We start from the raw sequence: 14,071 nt of genomic DNA, 5'->3' as shown, positions 1-14,071 counted from the left end.
TCTAAATGGCTTCGTAATTTTTTAAAATTCAAATAAATATTTTTGAGGCACCTATTATAACAGGTGCAAAGAACTAAAAGATACATTCGGCATTGCGTCTGCCTGCAGGTATGATTACTGAAGCCCTATTGTCATGGATTCAACATTCCAAAAGCAATAAACAGAAATGTAGGAAGTTGGATGCGTCTGCTTAGGAGCCATATTTGAAACCACTGCAAAACTGAACAGCGGGATTTAAAAGAATTGTATGTGCACAGCAGGCCCATTCATGTTTTTATGATAATGAGAACTGAATGACTTCTGATTCCTTTGTGTGCAAATGAATTTTAATTTGTGGCTATTAGCTAACTTTATAGTAGCAAAATATAGTTACAAGAATAGTAATCATTTTCCTCTAAAAATATGAGTTGAAAATATGCCAGTGAGTAAAATTTAGAACTTGGGAATACTGTTTTCAAGTAAGATGAGCATTTGTAAAGGCTTTCAGATAAAATAGGAATCAACTTTAATCGGCAATTTCATTTTGTCTTTAGAACAGCCTTCTCAGTGACTAAGCTATTTCTGTTTTATGAGGCTACAGAGAGTCTGAGAGACTTGCTAAAGATTGAGCAGCCAGTCAGCAGTACAGGGGAACTCAATACAGCAGGAAGCTCACGCAATGATTTTTACCACACTCTTTGGTAAACCATTTAAGTGAGTGTGGGGACTCCTATTTTCATGGAATGTTTGTTGGTTTAGGAAGCTCTTCCCGGGTCCAGTGCCGACCAGTGTAGCTCTGGCTATGCCTTTTTGAAGGAGAGTGCCTTTTTGAATGTCAGTGGTGCTGTGATGAATAGGTTATTCAGTTTTCATTTACATTCTGGTACCTCTGTGGGTCCAACTTGCTCTCTACATTTGTGGTTTGGCACTATAAAAATAGTATACCCTTATGGTGTTACTAAACATTGAATCCACACATTAAATATCTAGAAATTTTCTTTTTCTTTTTTTCTTCTAAGATGAAGCAGATAGGAAATAGGCAAATTCTAACTTTTTCTTCCTGCAACTCAACGGTGCATTGTTTGTGCACACGCCACATCTTAGACAAAACTTCTCTGCCCAATACTCTTGATTGTAGTTAAGGCCACCTGGTCTGATTACGTTGGTTTATCCTAGAGATCTTTGTCTTTTTTCTTCAATGTCAGTGGTGCTGTGATGAATAGGTTATTCAGTTTTCATTTACATTCATGAGTAAGGTGTCTTTCATTTGTGAAGTATTTATTTGCTAGCTATTGTCAATATAAAATAAATTTATTTATAGAAAATATTACATTCGTTTTCCCTTTCACTATTAACTTAGCATTTCAATGAGGAAAACATGCCTAGTGAAGTGATTTTTAAGTTTCTAGTGTCTCTGTTTAATGCCACTATTTTAGTTCTTTGGCACAGTGTCTCCTGGAAAGTGTAGGTCCACCTACCCATGCCCATTTTTGTGTTAGCCTTTGGTTAGAATATTCCCTCATATCCTTTAGGATGTGCCTGACATATCTGCCAACCAACTAATTAGCATCCAGTTAATCACTTGCTGGAGCTACTGTATATTTCAGAGGAAAATAGACATCAATTTCCTTGGCCATTATCAAGCCAACCAGAATTTTGACTTCTTAACTCATCACTTAGGCCCTTTGCCCAGGTCTGTCAAGTTATCCAGTGCTACTCCCTCCGTTTGGCCTGCCTGCTCCCCTCTGTGAAACCTTCTTGTGCCCTCTTCTCATCTGAGCTTTCCTGGGTCCTTGTGATTTGGTTTATCTCCTCTTAGGTCTTGCATTCCAGCTCCAGCCTGCCCTCTGAAGGCTAATTGCCTGTTTATCATCAGCCCATTCTCATCTTTGTGGAGTTTCAGCCCTGCCCTGGCTCTCACTGGGCCATCTAGCTGTCCTAGCTGACTTCAGTCTTAGCTCTCTTAGCTTCTGGTCCTGGCACTCAAAGTTTCTCTTTCTCCAGATGCTGCTTTTCTTCAAATAGTTTACCTACCAGAATCCAGTCTTCTCAACTACAGACCTGGAGTTACTAAAAGGTCCTCTCTTTCTCAGTCTTATTATGAACTGATGAAATTAGGATAATGTATATCACTCTTTTATTCTGAAATGTGTATACATTAAAACAAATTAGATTCCTTTTCTTAGTTTTTAGAATGTTTATTTTTAAGCTATCATTTTCACTCTTCTTTCACCCTCATCAAAAGTCTCCTTAGTTCCTCTTCATTTTCAGCCATAGAGTGGTATCATCTGCATATATGAATTTGTTGATATTGTTCCTGGAAATCTTGATTCCAAGTTGTGATTCATCCAGCCTGACATTTCCCATGATGTACTCTGCATGTAAGTTAAATAAGCAGGGTGACATTATATACCCTTGTCATACTCCTTTCCCAATTTGGAACCAATCAGTTGTTCCATGTCCAGTTCTCACATGCTTCTTGACCTGCATACAGGTTTCTCAAGAGACAGTTAAGATGTTGTGGTATTCCCAAATCTTGAAGAAATTTCCAGTTTGTTGTGATCCTCACAGTCCAAGACTTTCTCCTCATCAGTGAAGCAGCCATTTTCCTGGAACACCCTTGCTTTCTCTATGATCCAACTAATGTTGACAATTTGATCTCTGGTTTCTCTGCCTTTTCTAAACCCAGTTGTACATCTAGAAGTTCTCAGTTCACATACTGCTGAAGCCTAGCTTGAAGAATTTTGAGCATAACCTTACTGGCAGGTTCAGTTCATTTCATCGTGCCTGACTCTTTGCGACCCCATGAATTGCAGCACGCCAGGCCCCTCTATCCATCACCAACTCCTGGAATTTACCCAAACTCATGTCCATCTAGTCCGTGATGCCATCCAGCCATCTCATCCTCTGTCGTCCCCTTCTCCTCCTGCCCCCAATCCCTCCCACCGTCAGGGTCTTTTCCAATGAGTCAACTCTTCACATGAGGTGGCCAAAGTATTGAAGTTTCGACTTCAGCATCAGTCCTTCCAATGAACACCCAGGACTGATCTCCTTTAGGATGGACTGGTTGGATCTCCTTGCAGTCTAAGGGACTCTCAAGAGTCTTCTCCAACACCATAGTTCAAAAGCATCAATTTTTCAGGTGCTCAGCTTTCTTCACAGTCCAACTCTCACATCCATACATGACCACTGGAAAAATCATAGCCTTGACTAGATGGAACTTTGTTGGCAAAGTAATGTCTCTGCTTTTTGATATACTTTCTAGGTTGGTCATAACTTTCCTTCCAAGGAGTAAGTGTCTTTTAATTTCATGGCTGCAATCACCATCTGCAGTGATTTTGGAGCCCCCAGAAATAAAGTCTGCCACTGTTTCCACTGTTCCCCATCTATTTCCCATGAAGTGATGGAACCAGATGCCATGATCTTAGTTTTCTGAATGTTGAGCTTTAAGCCAATTTTTTCACTCTCCTCTTTCACTTTCATCAAGAGGCTTTTTAGTTCCTCTTCACTTTCTGCCATAAGGGTGGTGTCATCTGCATATCTGGGGTTATTGATATTTCTCACGGAAATGTTGATTCCAGCTTGTGTTTCTTCCAGCCCAGAATTTCTCATGATGCACTCTTCATATAAGTTAAATAAGCAGGGTGACAATATTCAGCCATGATGTACTCCTTTTCCTATTTGGACCTAGTCTGTTGTTCCATGTCCAGTTCTAACTGTTGCTTCCTGACCTGTATACAGGTTTCTCAAGAGGTGGGTCAGGTGGTCTGGTATTCCCAATCTCTTTCAGAATTTTCCACAGTTTGTTGTGATCCACACAGTCAAAGGCTTTGGCATAGTCGATAAAGCAGAAATATATGTTTTTCTGGAACTCTCTTGCTTTTTCGATGATCCAGTGGATGTTGGCAATTTGATCTCTGGTTCTTCTGCCTTTTCTAAAACCAGCTAGAACATCTGGAAGTTCAGGGTTCACAGTTCATGTATTACTGAAGCCTGGCTTGGAGAATTTTGAACATCATTTTGCTAGCCTGTGAGATGAGTACAATTGTGCAGTAGTTTGAGCATTCTTTGGCATTGCCTTTCTTTGGGATTGGAATGAAAGCTGACCTTTTCCAGTCCTGTGGCCACTGCTGAGTTTTCCAAATTTGCTGGCATATTGAGTGCAGCACTTTCACAGCGTCATCTTTCAGGTTTTGAAATAGGTCAACTGAAATTCCATCACCTCCACTAGCTTTGTTCGTAGTGATGCTTCCTAAGGCCCACCTGACTTCACATTCTAGGATGTCTGGCTCTAGGTGAGTGATCACACCATCATGATTATCTGGGTTGTGAAGATCTTTTTTGTACAGCTCTTCTGTGTATTCTTGCCACCTCTTCTTAATATCTTCTGCTTCTGTTAGGTCCATACCATTTCTGTCCTTTATCGAACCCATCTTTGCAATGAAATGTTCCCTTGGTATCTCTAATTTTCTTGAAAAGATCTCTCGTCTTTCCCATTCTGTTGTTTTCCTCTATTTCTTTGCATTGATTGCTGAGGAAGGCTTTCTTATTTCTCCTTGCTATTCTTTGGAACTCTGGATTCAAATGGGTATATCTTTCTGTTTCTCCTTTGCTTTTCGCTTCTCTTCTTCCCACAACTATTTGTAAGGCCTCCTCAGGCAGCCATCTTGCTTTTTGCAGTTCTTTTCCGTGGGGATGGTCTTGATCCCTGTCTCCTGTACAGTGTCACGAACCTCCGTCCTTAGTTCATCAGGCACTCTATCAGATCTAGTCTTTAAATCTATTTCTCACTTCCTAGGTAAGCACAATTGTATGGTCAAACCAAGCATGTAAAATTGCCTAAATGGATTCAGAGCATTTTCATTTGCTCATCAGAAGGAATGTTGCATATAAGCTAAAGTCGACCCTGGTGTATCTGAAGTGTAGTCAACCCATGTCATGAATAAAATGGTCTCTATACATTGACCCCTCCAAGAGCATCAAGTAACACAGGAACAGTTTTGCCTCTTAAGAAACAGTTCTTATGAGTTAGTGGGCTTATTAGCAAGTGGAGTTTACAACAGCACACAGATATTTATTTGTCAGCTCAAGTGGTAAAAATAAAAATTTCTCAGTTGTTGAAAAGTGCATTTGGTAATTATCTTTAAAACTGTTTGCCTCTCACTTAAGATGACAGAAGATTTTCATTGGAACCTATCTTTAAATAGGGGCTCCCTGGTGGCTCAGAGGATAAAGTGTCTGCCTGCAGTGCCGGAGTTCGATCCCTGGGTTCGATTCCTGGGTGGGGAAGATCTGGAGAAGGGGATCTTTAAATAAATAAACTATAAAGTCGGTCCCCCTGCAAATGTTCATACCCTTTGGTTTTGCCTTCTCTGTGTTCATAGTATGAAGTTTTCTCTCTTTATTCCAATGGGAGAGACTTTTGTAACTGACCTACATTAAATTTTAACATAGTATTCTTATTAGAATAGTCACTGTTTTATGGTAAAATCAGACACTAAACACATGTAATAGACATACTGTAGCATTCACCTCTGTTGAGCAACATGAACACAGAACTGTGAAAGCATTGTTATTTTATAAATAAGTTCCTTGGAGATTTTCCCCACTTAAGAATTCAGACCACAGTCTCTTTGAACATGATTTCTACTGTCCCTTATATTTTCTCTTCTACGTGCTCAGTGGCATTTGATAAAGAAAGCTAACAGCAGATAAAAAGCATTTTGTCTAAAATTATCCAATATAAGAAGAAACCAAGGGAATTTACTTATAGTCATTAATTAGTACTTGTCTATATAATATCCATAGTTTTAAAATTAAAAATAAAAATTTGTAAATTGCATTCAAAATGGTATTAATTATCATTGTGAAATTGTGTGATTATTATCATTTTATGTGTAACTTCATTAACAAACCAAATATGATTAAAAGGGCTTAAGGTAAATGCATGAAAGCAAGGATAATTGAGTAACCATTTTTCCAGTTAAATTCTGAGTCACCTTTCTCCCTTCTCCCAATGTTCTGCCACCTATTTGAGGCCCAGCCTTTGTTTCTTTCATGAGAAGTACTGTGGATTTTTTATCCCCAAGTCTAGCTCTGGGATTTGATGGCCCTTCATGAGTAACACAGCACCCATCTGTTCTGTTAGGCATATGCCTGATGATGTGGGAGGAGTCGTATATACAAGAGAATGGATCTAAGCGTACTTCAAACACTCTCTGTCTCTCTCTCTCTCTCTCTCTATATATATATATATATATATATATATATATATATATATGTATGTATGTATGTATATATACAGCTGCCTCAAAGCACCATAATGGAAAATAGGAGAAATTCTAAAAATAAAGCAGCTTTAAAGTCTTCAGTGGGAAAAAGCATACCACCAGCTGTTTATATCTTTTTGTATGTTGGTGTCAAAGTCATTTTCTCAAAATGTGGTTTAGAGACCTCCTGCATCAGAATCAACTGGCATGAGTTAGCTGAAAATGTGGATTACCAAATGCCATCCCCAAAGACTCTGATGTTTTTCAGTCTAGAATGAGCATAGAAATGTGTATTTTGGGATATATATCAAAGGATTCTTGCACTTAGTGTAACAGGAGAGAAATGGAATTAGTAATTTATGGTCTGACTGGATAAACATATTTGTTTAGAGTCTACCATTTGAATGGACCTTGCTTAGATTTGTTATTATTTTAGTATGTATCTAACTGCAGTTTAGGAACAGAGTATCAGATACTTCTAATTAAGAAAATGTCATGATACCAGAACTCAAAGTTCAAAAATTCAGCCTTGTATTCTCTGACTTTTATTAAATGAATGACTCCAACAACAAATCTTTAAAGTCCTGAGGGAAAAATCATACCACCAGCTGCTTATATATTCTTGCATGTTGGTGTCAACATTTCTCCTAACTCTATAGGAAATAAAAAGCAGAGACATTTCTTTGCCAATGAAGGTCCTTCTAGTAAAAGCTATGGTTTGTCCAGTAATTATGTATGGATGTGAGAGTTGAACTGTAAAGAAAGCGGAGCACCTAAGAATTGATGCTTTTGAACTTGATGTTGGAGAAGACTCTTGAGAGTCCCTTAGACTGCAAGGAGATCCAACCAGTCAATCCTAAAGGAAATCAGTCCTGAATATTCATTGGAAGGACTGATGCTGAAGCTGAAACTTCAATATTTTGCCCACCTGATGTGAAGAACTGACTCATTAGAAAAGATCCTGATGCTGGGAAAGATTGAAGGCGGGAGGAGAAGGGGACGACAGAGGATGAGATGGTTGGATGGCATCACCCACTCAATGGACATGAGTCTGAGCAAGTTCTGGGAGCTGGTGATGGACAGGGAAGCCTGGCGTGCTATAGTCCATGGGGTCGCAAAGGGTTGGACCTGACTGAGCAACTGAATTGAACTGATAGGAAATAAGTTGTATCAAACATGCTCACATAAAACCAGATCTAAAATCTGAGAATAAGATCCATATTGGTTTCTGTATCTCTAGTATCTTCTGGCTATGAAAGTTAGGTAGGTCATTAGATCTGAAGGTAGGTAGGTAAGTAGGTGGTAGGTAGGTAGGTAGACGGATAGAAAGCCAGAAAGAAAGTGAGAAAGACAGGCAGAAAAAAAGAAAGAATAAAGATCTAGTTTGTGGAATTGTGTATTTATGGAGTTACTATGGTGTTATCACAGATTTTTGTTAATTGATCCTTTGGTATGTATAGTGCAATAACAGATATTCCTAACAGTGGCCATGAAACATTATCAATTTCTGAAGCAACATTTGAAGAGAGTAAAATATATTCAGTGAGGATAGTGTTAAGTTTACCATTTTTATCTCATAAAGAGGCCTTATTTAGAGAAGGTGCTTATTGAAAATCTGTTGAAGAATATTTTCAAACCCTGTCAATGTATGTGTCATTTATAGAGTTAATTTTAAATTAATTGGTATATTCTATAAGAAGGGATACTTTGTAATGTTCAGATGGTAACCTCTATAGCAGAACTCTCTGGGTTCATACTGTGCCACTAAGTAGTTATGTAACTGTGGACAAGTGACTCTACCTGTTATTGTCTCACTAGTTCACTTTCTAAACTAAACAATGGTATCTTATAGGGCTGTTAAAGAATAAGTTAATTAACAAATTGAAAATAAGCACTTTAAAAATATTAGTTACTTTATTAATCAGAATGAATCAGTTACCAGTGAAAGTATGTATTGCATTTTCTTTAAGGTTGCCCAATAAAGAAAAAATCTAGAATGCTTAGTTAAGGATATGTAATGAATAATCATTTGATATAAGGATGTCCCAATATTGCAAGGGCCATATTTACATGCACACGCTGAGAAAGACCCAGTGTTGTTAATCTGAACTTAAAATTTAACTGGACATCCTGTATTTTGTTAAATTCAACAGCCATATTTTCAATCTGCCTTTGCCGTCTTTCCCCTGGAATCTCTACTCTCTGACTGAACTAAGTCGTTATATTGATACAGTGATGATTTAGTCAATAGATAAGGTTTTAAATTAATTGCTCATCTATAATTGTTTTGCATTGTGCCTATATACCAGATGAATAGATATTAGAAATCCAATAGTTTATTAAATCCAAGAAAAATAGGCTTAAATTGACTTCTACTTCAAAATTATTAATCCGTATTTTGTTATGGACAAAAAGCAGCTATTCTTGTTTCTGACTCTTCTACATTCAGTGGATTTGGGGGGATAAGATGAGCCCTTAGAGATCCACACATAGAGCAAAGCAATAGATGCTGGCGGTCAGTGTCTTTCAGTATATAAGGAGTCAGTGTAACAGTGCTCATGGGGATGGGCCTAAGTTGCTAGCGATGCCCTGACCGACTAACTCTTGATGACATTTAGGATATTGTGTCCGCAGTTTGTAGAAGTTACGCCTAGATGGTGTCTAAGATACCCAAAGATTTCTTGCTCAGTGAGTTCATATTATAAAAAGACACCGTTCTTAGAAGCTGACTCTTGATCCCCTGAATGAGGAGATGGTATCCCTCCCCACTTCCAGCATCATGTCGTTCATTTGAGAAGTTTAATAAATGCCCATTCCATAAGCTTGTTGGAAGACTGAATTAGCTGAGTATGAAATATATAGGTCTAATGGGATTACAGAATTAATATTCTCATGGATTTTTGGTAATTCTTTCATTTGGACAGTGCAGTAACAGATATTTCTAACAATGACCATGAGATACTAGCAATATAAAACACAATTCAAGGGGCTTGGAACAGGCTAAGTGCCCTGGGTGTGTTCCCTTCCCTGCCCCTGCTTCAGCATTAAAGCAGAAACTCTAGAGGTTAGCAGACGTGGAACCAACTCTGATCCTAAATCCTGTGTCTATACTACATTTAATCATAAGACCAATTAAGGAAGAAATGCAGGGTACTTTGTGTCCCTAGCTTTCATTCAGATTATTTCATGTTTTTCAAAATTTGCCTAGACTTCTGAGTTTTCCCACAACAGTTCTACTTAAACTATCTGAAAAAATGCTGTAAATTGCTTCTCCCTCACCCACTTTGTGAGATTATCCATTGTTTTATCAACCTATCTTTCCTTCCAGAAAGTCTCTTCCTTTGAGAGGTAATCCCAGGCTAACCTAGCGTGTGTAGTAGGAGCTGCCAGAATAGTCATGCATTCACTCATCACAGCTGAGTTCTCCAGGGGAGAGTCCAGAACTTTCTGATGAAAAGGGAAGCACCTTGTTGGAATTGTGGCAGAGAAGGTAGGGACAGGGTAGGAGACACTTCTTTGATCCGCATTTGTAGAGCAAGCACAAAATGATCGTTAAGAGAGTCTTTGTGAAGAGCTGAAGGAGAAACCCAAAACTCCCAGCCACCTTGGAGTCACCACTTCCTTGGAGCCGCCATCCCACCCTCAGGTGTGAAACTTGAGAGACAGGCAGGATACCGACTGTCCCTAAGCTGCCACACGTGGAGAATCAATGGAAGAGCGGGTCTCAAGTGGAGAAGAGAATCCCAGCCTGCTTTGCTCTTTCCCGAGTTCACTGTTCATTTAAAGGGACACCTTTTCTATCTGCCACGCCACACTAACAAATGAGAGGACGGCCAGCATTTAAGAAAAATTCATGTTGAAAGCCCTTAAGTAGAAAAGTCTGTCCACTAGATTGTCTTGGCATCATTTTTATTTGTTGGCTTTGGAGGTCTATGGGATAATAGTAGAAAAAGTTGTTCTGCCTATTATTCAGGTCTTGTAGAAAAAATTACAATTGAAAACTACAGCACTTGAAAATTTTAATCTATAAATAATAGCATGAATTAAAATGCTAATTAACTTTAAATATAGAAAGTATAGAATCTCTTTAGGAAGTTTTTTTGGGTTTTTTTTTTTTAATATACTAAAATTTGTTTATATAGAACACAAATGTATTTATCTCCAAGGTGGGTTTTTTAATGGGTCAAATAAATGCAAAACATATTAAAGAAATCTATCATATTTCTTAGCATTTCTTTTATAATTTTGACAAGTTTATACTTTTCAATGGCTTCAAGATAAATTAGAAGCAGCAGCTATTTCCTAGTGAAAGTCAAATAAATGAGGCTTATTGTTTTTCTACCACTTAACCAAATACACATACACTAATACACCAAATACACAAAGAAAATGGAGACATCAACAGTACCTCTCAGGCAGCTCCAAATGAGATAAGTTCTCTCACAGAACTAAGATTTTATAATTTTGCATCACGTTTTACTGTAATCCCTTGAGTCTTGAGTTGCTTTTAGAACCTTCCCCTTATTGCTGTTGAATGCATATTTCCTTAAAATCTCTGCCTAAGAGTCACTGGCCTTGGCAATAACGTATGACTCCAAAGTAATGTCTTAAATGAGGTGTTTAGAAATGTTAGCCTTAAAATGAATGAAGAAGTGCAGGAGTCCCTTGGGAGGTGACCTGCCTCTTCTGGAGCCCTTATTTTTAGGCTGAGGTATATCATCACCGAAATGGGGGAATAGAAAAAGTCCACCTCCCTTATTGATATGTGTCTGGTATCCAGGGAGGAAAGGTACCACAATTGTGCCTTAAGTAATTTAGCCTCCAACTAATAAAAATAAATGAAAAAAAATACCGTCTGATCCAGACCAAACCCAGAATGATCCTCCACAGAAACAAAGATTTGATCACATTGTACACAAACTTCTCCCACCAGCCATATGATGTGTTCCACGTTGCCAGTCCAGGAGAGAGAAGTCTCCTGGGTATTTAACATCATTATCCAGAAGCTTCAATTCAGGCTACTCAGGAGGGAATGACCCAAAGAATGATGATCACTGGTTCTCATTTCAATAACTTTCATCATGCTATCTTAGGAGATTTTTAAACGAAAATCTGTCTTTTTTCCAGTATTACTCAGTATCACCCACTCATTCAGCAGGTATCTATTGAGTGACTTCTAGCCCCAAACTCTAGGGATACAAAGGTGAAAAAGAAAGACAAGGTTTGTGCTCTTACAAAGTTTATAGCTCATAAAGACAGAGCTGTAAATAAGAAAGAAAAGAAAAGAAAAAGGACTATTCTGAGAAAATAGAAGACCATGAGAACATACAGTAGAAATCTGCTCTGGCGTGGGGATCAGGGAAGACATCCTGTGAACATGTTTGAGCTGAGACCTAGAATAGAAGCAAGAGTTAATTGTTCCTGCAAGTAGAAGTAGGGAGGTGGAATAAAAAAAAAAAACTGTTTCAGAAAGAACAATATGTGTAATGCTTGAGATGAAAAAAAAAGCATGAGAAACCGAAAGTTTAGTTCCTAACAGTTTAAATGAAACTTTATGTATGTTACCCTATATACTCTCTGCATATAATTTTACATAAGGTGATAGCATAAAAGTATAATGAATTCAAGATGCTTAATGGAATAGTTGTACTAATAAATGACCCCATTTCAAGAAATACATAAATATTTATTATGCATTAAATTAATTTAAAGGATTATCATCATTTTTTAAAATGTAGCTGGTTTATTTCTTAATCCTCTAGCTAAGAAAAATTTTTAAAATGCCATTTAATATTAAAACTGAAAAGTTTCTATAATAAGAGTTGTAGAAGAGAATTCACATTATGATTCTAGCATAAGAAAGCTGAATTAATCAGCATAGCTTTGTTGAGATTTACAAATTATATCAACATGAGGGTGAACTTTGCTCCCTGTCCCCCCTTAAGTTGCATGAAGTCTAGAATAAAGCACTTTATTTATACAGATGCTGAAATGAATTAAATATTGATGAGAATTCTGATGTGGGATTCAGTTTAGACATTCCTAAGGTCATATTGGTTTGAGAAATTCATTCTAATTTCATAAGCCCAATTTAGAATCCTCAGCATAGTCTTACAGTCTATGATAAAGTGGGAGGGGGGATTGGGATGGGGAACACATGTAAATCCATGGCTGATTCATATCAATGTGTGACAAAAACCACTGCAATGTTGTAAAGTAATTAGCCTCCAACTAATAAAAATAAATGGGGGGGAAAAAAAGAAACACCATAGAAAAATAAATCGCCATGACTTTTGTCCTATGAAAGATCTAGTACTGAGAGGGGTCACTCACTCAGCCAGCAGGACTTACATGCTGGGACTTCAAAATATCAGTGGTGTGGCCAATCTTTATCAAGGCTGGAGAAGAAGGCTGTCTTCTGTGGATTTATTGACTGGTAAGCAGGTGAAATGCAAAAATAGTTTCCAAATATTGTGGTTCAAATTCTAGCTCTGCTTCTTACTATCTTTATTAGCAGAGCAAACAAATTCACCACCCCAGAGCTCCTCATCCTCAAAATGAGGTCATCCTTATTTTAAGGGAATTTTGTGGAGGTAGAATGAGAGGACATATAGGAAAGTCATTACTGAACCACCTGGCACATAAGTAATGCCTTTTCCCCACATGGATATCCAATGGATAAAATTATAGCAAGGACCATTCTAGATGGCTTGAAGGCACATTTGGTTTTTGTGGTATCTAACTTGTAGAGTTGATTATGACAGGGTAATGATTATCATGAATGTAGTGAGTGAAGGAGGCCTGGCCTACAGTCTGATAAAGTTTCTTTCCATTACTTTTAGAATGACATGATCATTAATTCCCACTAAAGTGTGCGGGGGGGGCGATGAAATATTAGGTACAATATACCCATCAGTTTTTGAGAAATACCAAAGTTTATTTTCATTTTGTGAATCAAAAATGAAAAATGGGAAACAAGTGCCATTCTTTTCTCAATGAAATGATTGCATCTAATTTCTTGCGTGCATCTGTGTCTGTGTTTAATGGCAACTGTAATTATGCACCTGCAATGTGCGGCTCTTCTAATTTTAGTAAAATTGATTAAACTATTTAGAAAATACATAACAAATTGCTCTTTTAGAATGAGTAAATTTAAATGCTGAAACCTTTATAACTATGAAATTTCTGGTTTTCTAATTCCATGCAGTAGCCGCTCAGAGCTTTTATGTCCAGCAGGGCAGCCTGGACTCTTTCCGGTGGGTTCAGAAACTTGCTCTGTGTTCTGCTGGGTGAAGAGTGGCATGGAACTAGCCAGCGAGCCTCTTCCCTCCCAGAAGAGCTTCCCCTCCCAAAAGGACTGTTCAGGGAGAGAGGAAACTTTTGTTCTTGTGTCAGAAAGATGGCCTGTTAAGAGAACAGACCCTTTTTGGTCTGACTACTATGTTAAATGTAGTCCCAGTACAGCTCAGTCCAAATCACTATTTTAGTATATCCTACAGAGAGTGTAACTGTCCAGAGGTAACTGGTAGGTCACAGAAAATTGTATCAGAGGTCTAGACATACTTCCCCCCACTGCCTCCACCGAATCTTATGTAGGTGTCACATGCCAACTGATTAATATTTTAATAATTTTGAATTAATCTTGAAGGTTGATTTAGATCAATTTGGAAATAAGACAAAAAATTTTTTTAAGAAGGTATCAGTGTATGCTGGAGCTGATGCCCTAAAAGACCTAAAAATATGACCTATGGAACTAGGAGCTGTTCAAACCTGAGCGTCCTAAAATTCTACCTTGTTTTGTGTCTTGACTTTCCCCAGTGAGC

The 14,071-nt window shown here is 37.9% G+C and overlaps 1 protein-coding gene across 2 annotated transcripts in view; it reads left to right on the top strand.

The window, feature by feature from the left end:
• Nucleotides 1-14,071, top strand: part of EDIL3 (EGF like repeats and discoidin domains 3) — a 457,653-nt gene that overhangs the window by 336,874 nt on the left and 106,708 nt on the right. The window lies entirely within an intron of this gene.

This window comes from Odocoileus virginianus, chromosome 3 (genome assembly GCF_023699985.2).
Source record: "Odocoileus virginianus isolate 20LAN1187 ecotype Illinois chromosome 3, Ovbor_1.2, whole genome shotgun sequence".
NCBI classification, from domain to species: domain Eukaryota; kingdom Metazoa; phylum Chordata; class Mammalia; order Artiodactyla; family Cervidae; genus Odocoileus; species Odocoileus virginianus.
The sequence above is the reverse complement of the archived record's forward strand: the minus strand, read 5'-3'. Positions and strand labels throughout refer to the sequence as shown.